Here is a 10,005-nt window from a genome sequence, read left to right on the forward strand (position 1 = left end):
GGCATGGTTCTCATCAGAAACCATGGAAGCCAGAATGAAATGGCACAACATTTTTCAAGGGCTAAAAGAATTGAATATATAAAGAACACTTGAAATTGAACAGTAAAATAAAACAAATAATCCAACTAGAAAATGAGCAAAAGACATGAAGAAGCATTTCACTGAAGAGGATAAACGGAAGGAAATAAACACCTAAAAAGATGCTCAATGTCACTAGCGTTTAAGGAAATGCAAATTAGGACTATGGTGAGATATCACTAGACACTTCCTAGAACTGCTAAGCTAAAAAAAAAAAAAAAACAGTGATAATACTAAATGCTGGCAAGGATGTGGAGAAACTGGATGTTTCATAAATTTCTGGTGGGGATGTAAAACGGTACAGCCACTCTGGAAAACAGTTTAGCATTTTCTTAATAAACTAAATATATACTTAGCATATAACCAAGAACAAGCTCAAGGTGCTATATGAGACGGAACAGAAGAGGCCTATGACCACCCTGTGTCACTGAAACTGCCATCTGGTATCAGCCATCAGCCAGAAGAGCTTCCTGTGAAGCCTGTGGGCCAGCAAGCTGAGGGGCATGGTCTCCATTAGCGCCCAACTGTACTTCCACCAGGTAATCACTGTGAAGCATTTCATCTTGGCCATGGCTGTCCCGAAGAGTATCTCACTGCTATGCTACCAGTAGGACAGCAAGACTCTAAGCCTCAGGTTCTGGGATGACAAGACCCCTCAAAGTGTACAACGTGGACCTCATGGTGGACAATGCTCAGCTGGGCTTCAGCGTGTCTGTCCAAGACCACAAGCTCATGGTCTACCTGTACCTGCTGAAAGCCAAGGAGAGTTCTGGGGGCATATGCCTGCTGCAGTGGGCAGACGTCCACGTGGGCACCCAAGTGAACATGATCTGGAGGACCCCAGGTGGAGGGTCACCTAGGGGCCCAGCAAAAAGTCAGTAGTGTGGGAGAACAAGCATTTCACATGGTTTGTCACACTGGATAGTGGCATCGGGCTTCAGCAGCTGCTGAAGCTGCAAAACAGGCTGACCACTGTGCTGCCACACCTGCGCTGGCCACAAGTCCTGCAACGGGTGGATGCAGCGTGTGGACTATGTCCTACAGAATGTGGTGTTGACCTTCCTCACCACAGCTTCTCAACTGCTGTCTTCACTTCAGAACCGAGGAGCACTGTGAGCTGGCCAAGATCAGCACCATGCCTGGCATTGTCGTGGATGACCTGATTGAGACCTATGGCATCACCACCCGCTTCTAGACCCAGGGACACTGCCACCGTCCCCATGCACTGCTTTCTACCCCCTTTTTGTATAAAACACGGGGAAATGGGTAAGCGGGGAATGATTGATACATGCAATAACTTAAATGGATCTCAAGGATGGTGAGTGTAAAAAAGCAATCTCAAAAGGTCACATATTATAGGATTCCATTTACTTCAGATTTTCAAAACGAGAAAATTGTAGAGATGGAGAATAAATTAGTGGTTGCCATGGATCAGGAATAGTGAAGGGAGGGGAGTGACTAGAAAGGAATAGCATGAAGGAGATCTCCATGGTGACGGAACAGTTCTGTATCTTGATTGCAGTGGTGGCTACACAAATCTACACATGTGATAAAAATGGCATAGAAGTATTCACACACTTGTACCACTGTCAATTTCCTGGACTGGATATTATACTATAGTTTGTAACATGTAACTGTGGGGGAAATCTGGGTGAAGTTTACAAAGGACCTCCGTAGTATTTTCACAACTTCTGGTGAATCTATAATTATTTCAAAATTAAAAGTTTTTTTAAAGAATGGGAAGAGAGGAATTGTAGACATCGAGTATAGACAATTCTAATGAGGAATTTTGCTGTAAAGGGGAACAGAGAAATCAAGTGGGTAGAGAACAAGGGAGGGTGGCTCAACAGAAGATGTTTAAAATTTTTTAATGGGAGCAATAACAGCATGGTTGAAGCTAATGGGAAAGACACTATAGAAGGAAAAAAAATTATGCTTGAGGGGCAAGAGAGGAGAAAATTGCCAAAAGAGGAGTGGAGGGGTTGGCCTCAGCTAAGAGCAGGGAAAGTTCATCCATAGTCATAGGAGAAAGGGTAGAATATATACATAGATTTAGGTAGGTAAGTAGATGCAGTGGTAGAAATTTGTGAGCTCTGTTTTCTGATTGCCTCTGTTTTCTCAGTGAAATTGGAAGCAAGGTCATGAGCTGAGAGTGAGGACGGGTACGGAGGTGTTAGAGGTTTAAAGGGAGAAGGTATGAAATAGTTGTCTAGGAAACAGGGAGAGTAAATGGACTGGGATAATATTATGTGATTTCCTGGCAACATTAAGTGCCCACTTGAGGTTCGTGGTCTTGAATTTAAAGCGAGAGTGTCATTTTGTGTTTTTCTCCAGCCATGTTCAGCTCCAGTGATATAGGAGAGGGATAGGAGTCATTGGTAATGACAAAATGGAGGCAAGAGACTGCAATTAGGTGGAGGAGAAAACTGGAAGAGAGGATTTCAAGGGACTGAGAGGCTAGGGTGTTAGAAGGATCAGGTATTGTGATACTGAAATCACAAAGAATTAAGACAGGATTAACTGCAGAGAGTTACAGTGAGACAGAAACTAAAATATTATATAGCATGTATAATATATTTAACATACTCTGTGACAGAAATTCAAAGATGGGGATTTTTAGGGAGGAGAAAGGGAGGATGACTTGAAAATAGCAGTGAGGGACCTCAAGCTGTGGCAATAAAAATAACCACTGCTCGAGAGGGCTGTAAGGTCCTTGGGTAGATCTAGATTTCAATCAGATTAAGAAGGTGAGGGAAGCATTCAGCAAACCAGGAAAGAATATAGAGGATTTTGCTGAAGACTTTGAGTACTAGTTAAGATGACTATATAATTTATCATCCAATCTGGGATACTTATGAGAATGACAAGTGTTAAACTGGGCAGGATGGTGGCACACCGTGTGTAAACTGGAATTGTCCTGCGCAAACCAGAACCATGATTCTAGAGGACAAAGTGGAAGGATTTCAGGGCTAAGAGATGCGGATAGAACATGAAATATTCAGATAGTGAGCAAGGAGTCCCAGGGTTTTTGTGATGACTGACATAAACAAAGTTGAAAGGCATAAAGAGCTTAGTTCTGGTGATACTAAGGCAAATTGTGGTGGCAAGTCTGTGAGTGTTTAGAGGGAGAAAAGGGTGGGTGTTCAGGGCCTGCCCTTCACTCCTACCAATGGAAATAGAGTCCTGGATACGGGAGTTCTATTCCCAGCCAGACAGCAGCTGGATCCTAAGCCCCACTGAGGAATACCTTGATATTTCTGAAACTCTTTGTGCTTCCAGTATGAATTATTTGGGCAACTGGGACTGGACTGACTGCAGCTAAGGAAATTAATAGACCTAGCTGTGAAAAGGTGAGGATGGGAGAGACAAGGGACTCAGTGGTATTTCCAACAGAAACTACAGGGAAAGACACTAACGTTGACAAAAGTAGAAAATACCATGCTGAATAGGAAAAAATATAGAGTCCACCACTTAGATCTAAAAACCTAACTGCACAAGAACAGAATGGCTAATACGCTGCTTATTAATGGCTAATAAGGTCTCTTATTCCTCTTTTCTATGTTCATTCCCTAGGTGAGTTCATCTAGTCTCATGGTTTTAATTACCATTAATATGCTGGTGACTTCCCTACATATACCAAATGCTGGAGAGGGTGTAGAGAAAAGGGAACCTCCTACACTGTTGGTGGGAATGTAGATTGGTGCAGCCACTATGGAAAACAGTATGGAGGTTGCTCAGAAACTAAAAATAAAGTTGCCATATGATCCAGCAATCCCACTCCTGGGCATATATCTGGACAAAACTATAATTCAAAATGATACATGCACCCCTATGTTCATAGAAGCACTATTTACAATAGCCAAGACATGGAAGCCACTTAAATGTCGATCAACAGATGAATGGATAAAGATGTGGTATATATATATATATATACAATGGAATACTACTCAGTCATAAAAAAGAATGAAATAATGCCATTTGCAGCAACATGGATACACCTAGAGGTTATCATACTAAGTGAAGTAAGTCAGAAAGACAAAGACAAATACCATATGATATCACTTGTATGTGGAATCTAAAATATGGCACAAATAAATTTACCTACAAAACAGAAACAGACTCACAGATATAGAGAACAGACTTGTGGTTGCCAAGAGGAATGGGGGTTGGGGAGGATGGATTGGCAGTTTGGGATTAGCAGATGCAAACTACTATATATACATATAACTGAATAACTTTGCTGTAACCAGAAACTAACACAACATTGTAAATCAACTATACTTCAATAAAATAAAATTTTAAAAATATGCTTATGACTTTCAAACTTATTACTCTAGACCTAATATCTCCCCTAAATCTCAGATCATACAACTGCCTTATTGAAATCTCAACTTGGATGTTTAATAGGTGTCTCAAACTTAATATGTTCAACACTGAACCCCTGATTTTTTCCTTAAAAATATGTTCCACCCCCACCATGCCTCATCTCAGTTGATAGAAAACTATCCTTCCAGTTACTCAGGCCAAAATACATTGGCCATAGCTTTAACTCTAATTGTATCCCCAATTCTGTTTGGTTTGTCTCTTTTTCTCACACCCCGCATCCAATGTATTAGTAAATCCTTTTGGTTTTCTCTTCAAAATGTACCCAGAATTATACACTTCTCACCTTCTCCACCACTACCTTACCGTTCCTAAACACCATGATCTCTCACCTGGATTACCATAATATTCTCCTGACTGGTCTCCTTGATTCTACTCTTGCCACCCTATATTCTGTTCACAACACAGAAGTCAAGGTGATCCTTTCATAACACAAATCAAATTATGCTACTCCTGTGTTCAAAACCCTCCAATAGCTTCCCCATCTTACTCAAACAAAAATCCATACACCTTATCATGGCATGCAAGAAAGGCCCTATGATCTGTTCCCTGCACAACTCTCCTCTAGACACACTAACTTTGTATTGCTGTTTTGGATTTGCCATACTCTTCAACCTCAGGGCCTCTGCACTTGCTGCTCTCTCTGCCTAGAAAGCCCTTCCTCACCCTCACCCTCACCCTCACCCCTACCAGATATCCCCTTGGCAAGCTCCTCACTTCATTTGGGTCTCTAGTCACATGTCTTATCCTTCCCTTCTACCACTCCTAAAATGCCACCTCCTTTGTCATCAATTCCCTTGATTTATTTTTCTTCAAGCACTTTTTACAAGGCTATATATTTTACTCATTTCATTTATTATCACTTCCTCCCACTAGAATATAAGTTTCATGAAGGCTAGAATTTTGTCTCATTTATCACTATATCTACGGCCCTAAAAACAGTGCCTGGTACATAGTAGGTACTCAAAATTTTGATTGAATGGAGACAAAGGTATAAATAATTAAATAGATAGAAATAAATTTTAAGTGGTATTATATGTATATATGTTATTTTAAGTAAAATACTGGTTTTAGATTTATTCCTAGATACCTTATAAGTTTTTTTTATATTGCAAATGAAATCCTTCTTTAAAATTACATTTTAACTGTTAATTGCTACCATACAGGAACTCTATTGACATTTATGAGAAATTCTTATATCTAGCAACCTTGTTGAATTCTCTTATTCTAATAGTTTTATAGATCCTCATAGCTGTTTTACATAGAGAGCCATGTCATCTGTGAATTATATATATTTTATCTTCTTTTTCAGTCTCTATTCCTGTTTTTATTTCCTTTTATCATCTTAGTGCATTCTTAGAACCTCCAATTTAATGTTGGATGATAATGGCACTGGGTTTCATGTAGATTTTGGGCAGGTATCCTTTTTCAACTCTATATCTCTTATGTTTTGTTGTTTGTTTTTAAATAATGAATGGGTGTTCAATTTTAACAGTTACTTTTTCTACAACTAAGATGATCATATGGTTTTTCTCTTTTTTAACTCTTAGTGTGGTGAATTATATTAACAGTTTCTCTAATTAAATCACTTTTGAACAATGGGAAAGCCCTACTTGTTCATATTTTTAAAATATACATGAGGGAATAAATCTGCTTGTATTTCAGTTAGGTTTTCATTTATGTTTATAATCAAGATTGGCCTCTAAAATTTTTTTCATGCCCTGTCTTGGTCAGGTTTGGACACTAAGGTTATTCTAGCCTCAAAAAATGAGTGTCCTATTCACCAGGAAATTTGACGTTATATAATTGTTGAAGGTTGGCTTTAAAAAAAAAAGCTATGGTAAAGTCATTTTGGCCTCATGCCTTTCCTTAAGTGGATTTTTTACTACCATTTTGACTTATTTAATTGTTAAAGGTCTATTCAGCTTTTGAAAGTTCTATATACACTTTGGATACAAGTCCTTTGTTAAGTATGGATTTGCATATATTTTATCCCAATCTGATGTTTGTCTTTTCATTCTCTTAACAACATCTTTCTAAGAACAGATTTCGATTTGATAAAGTTCAATTTACCAATTTATTATTTTATAGGCCATGCTTTCGGCATTATTTATGAGAAATATGTGCCTAACTCAAGGTTTAAAAAAAAGATTTTCTACTATGTTTTTTCCCAGAAGTTTTATAGCTTCAGATTTATGACCATTTTGAGTTAATTTTTATAAATGGGGAGAGGCATGCATCAAAGTTTACTTTTTTGCAGGTGGATATCTAATCATTTGAGCACCAGTTGTTGAAAATGCTATCCTTTCCAAATGAATTGCCTTTGCATCTTTGTCAAAAATCAATCCTGTGGGCCTATTTTTGGACTCTCTATTCTGTTCCATTGATCTATTTACCAATATTCATGCCGATACCACACTGTCTTGATTACTGTACCTTTGTAATAAGTCTTGAAGTCAGTTGTTGTAAGCATTCCAACATTATTCTCCTTTTTCAAAATTGTATTTGAATATGTGTATCAAATCATCACATTGTACACCTTAAACTTACACAATGTTATATGTCAATTATATCTCAAAAAAGTTGGAAATAAATTTAAGCAGACACCAAGATAACTCAGTAATAAATAGTGCTTTATTTCAGTATTTTAAAAAATCAAAATTAATGTAAAAATCCATATTGAATAAAATATAAAATTTTAAATGAAGATACAATCTGACCCTGGAATCAATTGCATGCCCCTTAAAAAATTGTATTTGACTATTCTAACTTCTTGGAATTAACATGAATTTTAGAATTTGCTTGTCAGTTTGTACAAAATTCTTTTAGGGTTTTTATTGAGAATACATTGAATCTTTAAATCAATTTGAGGACAACTGACATTATAACAATATTGAGTCTTCAGATCCACGATGAGGATATACCTCTTGATTTATTTACATCTTTTGTAATCTCTTTCAGCAATGTTTTCTAGTTTTCAATGCATAGATCTTGCACATATTTTGTTAGATTTTTATCTCCAAGTATTTTATGGCATAGTTTTTTAATTCAACTTCCAATAGTATGCAACTTGTATGTAAAAATGCAATTGATTTTTGTTTATTGATCTTGTACCCTACAGTGTTGCTAAACTCATTTATTAGTCCTAGTAGCTTCTTTTGTGAATTCCTTAGCATTCTCTATGTAGACTATCATGTCATCTGACTATAGAATTTTAACTCTTCCTTTCTACTCTGTATACTTTTTATTTCTTTGTCTTGCTCTATTGTATTGGCTAGGACCTCCAGTAGAATAACAAATATAAGCAGAGAGTAGATATTCTTCCCTTGTTCCTGATTGGACTCAAAGCATTCCATCTTTCACCATAAATATGATGTTACATATAGAGTTTTTTTGTGGGTTTTCTTTAATGGATTGAAGAGATTCCTTTCTTTTCCTAGTTTGCTGAGAATTTTTATCATGAAAGGATCTTGGATTTTGTAAAGTACTTTTTCTGAATCTGCTGAAGTGATCATATGGTTTGTTATTTTTTCATCTTTTAATACTTTGCTCCGCGGCATGTGGGGTCTTCCCAGACCAAGGCTCAAACCCGGGTCCCCTGCATTGGCAGGTGGATTCTTAACTACTGCACCACCAGGGAAGCCCTCTATCATTTATTGAGAGAGGGATGTTGGAATCTCATACCTGTGAATTTATCTGTTTCTCCTTGAAGATCTCAGGTTTTATTTCATGCATTTTGAAGTTCAGTTATTTGATGAATTGACCATTTTATCATTATGAATGACACTCTATCTGTGGTAAAATTCTTTGCCCTGAAATCTATTTTGTCCTGCACTAATATACCCACTCCAGCTTCCTTCTGATTAGCACAGAATATCATATTCTATCCCTTTATTTTTAATATAGTTGTGGTTTTATATTTATTGTTTAAGTGTGCAGCAGTTTTATTTTTTTAAGATTTATTTACTACTTATTTATTTATTTTATTTATTTTTGGCTGCATCGGGTCTTAGTTGCAGCATGTGGGATCTTCATTGAGGCATGCAGGCTCTTCGTTGTGGTGCACGGGCTTCTCTGTAGTTGAGGCATGCAGGGTTTTCTCTTCTCTAGTTGTGGTGTGCAGGCTCCAGGGTGCATGGGCTCTGTAGTTTGCAGCCTATGGGCGCTAGTTGAGGTGCGTGAGCTCAATAGTTGTGGCAAGTGGGCTCAGCTGCCCTGCAGCATGTGGGATCTTAGTTCCCTGACCAAGGATCGAACCCCCTGTCCCCTGCATTGGTTGGTTTTCAGACATTGGTTGGTTTTCAGATATTAAATCCTCTTTGTAGTCTTGGAATAAGTCACTTGTTCATGATATTTTAGATTATTTTCTAAAATCTTAAGAATTTTTGCATCTATGTTTGTTAGAGATATTGGTCTGTAGTTTTCTTTTCTTTCAAATTTATTTGTCTCCTTTGGGTATCAGAGTAATGCTGGCCACATAGCATTAGTTAGAAAGTGTTCCTTCATCTTAAATGTTTGGTAGAATTTGTCAGTGAAGCCATCTTGCCACGAGTTTACTTTGTGGGAAGGTTTGTAAATAAAATTTTAATTTCTTTATTAGTTATGGGTCTGTGTATGTTATCTATTTCTTCTAGAGTGAACTATTGTTCGTAATATTCCCTCATTATCCTTTTAATATGTCTATAATATTGTCCATAATATTCCCTCATTATCCTTTTAATATGTCTAGGACCTGTAGTGATGTTCCCTTGTGTTATATCTGATACAAGTAAATTGTATCTTCTCTTTTTTTCCCTACTCAGTCTGAGTGGATATTTATTTATTATATTGATTTTTCTCAAGGAAACTGCTTTTGGTTTTATTGATTTTTTCCCCATTTTATATTACAGTGATTTCTGATCTAATATTTACTATTTTTATCCTTCTGTTTAATGTGTGTTTGATTTGCTTCTCTTTTTCCAGTTTCCTAAGATGAAAGCCTGGGTCATTTATTTGAGACCTTTATTCTTTTATAATGTAAATGTTTAGTGCTATAATTTCCCTCTAAGCACTGCTTTGTTGTTGCCCTTACATTTGGTAAGTCATATTTTCATTTTCATTCAGCCCAAAATGCTTTCTAGTCCCCCCTGTGATTCCTATTCTCTGACCCATGGGTTATTTATAGGTGCATTAATTAGTTTCCAGATATCTTGGGATTTTCCAGATATCTTTGTGTTATTGATTTGTAATTTAATTATTTTATGGTCAGAGAACATACTTTGTATTACTTGAAGCCATTTAAAATTATTGATACTTTTTATAGCTCAGAATTTGGTGTCTTGGTCATATTCTGTATGACCCTTAATAATGTATATTCTGCTGTTTTGGGTGAAGTGTTCTATAAATGTTAATTAGGTCATGTTGGTTGATAGTTTTGTTTGTCTTCTATACCTTTATTGATTTTCTGTCTCCTTGTTCTATCATTTCTTTAAATTAATTTATTTTTATTTATTTATTATTTTTGGCTGTGTTGGGTCTTTGTTGCAGTGTGCGGACTATCTCTAG

General features: G+C 36.9%; 1 pseudogene; it reads left to right on the forward strand.

Annotated features, from left to right (window-relative positions):
• Nucleotides 1–581: 581 nt before the first annotated feature.
• LOC137216678 (cleavage and polyadenylation specificity factor subunit 1 pseudogene) lies at nt 582–1,273 on the forward strand (annotated as a pseudogene).
• The last annotated feature ends 8,732 nt before the right edge of the window (nt 1,274–10,005 follow it).

Source organism: Pseudorca crassidens, chromosome X (genome assembly GCF_039906515.1).
Source record: "Pseudorca crassidens isolate mPseCra1 chromosome X, mPseCra1.hap1, whole genome shotgun sequence".
NCBI classification, from domain to species: Eukaryota; Metazoa; Chordata; class Mammalia; order Artiodactyla; family Delphinidae; genus Pseudorca; species Pseudorca crassidens.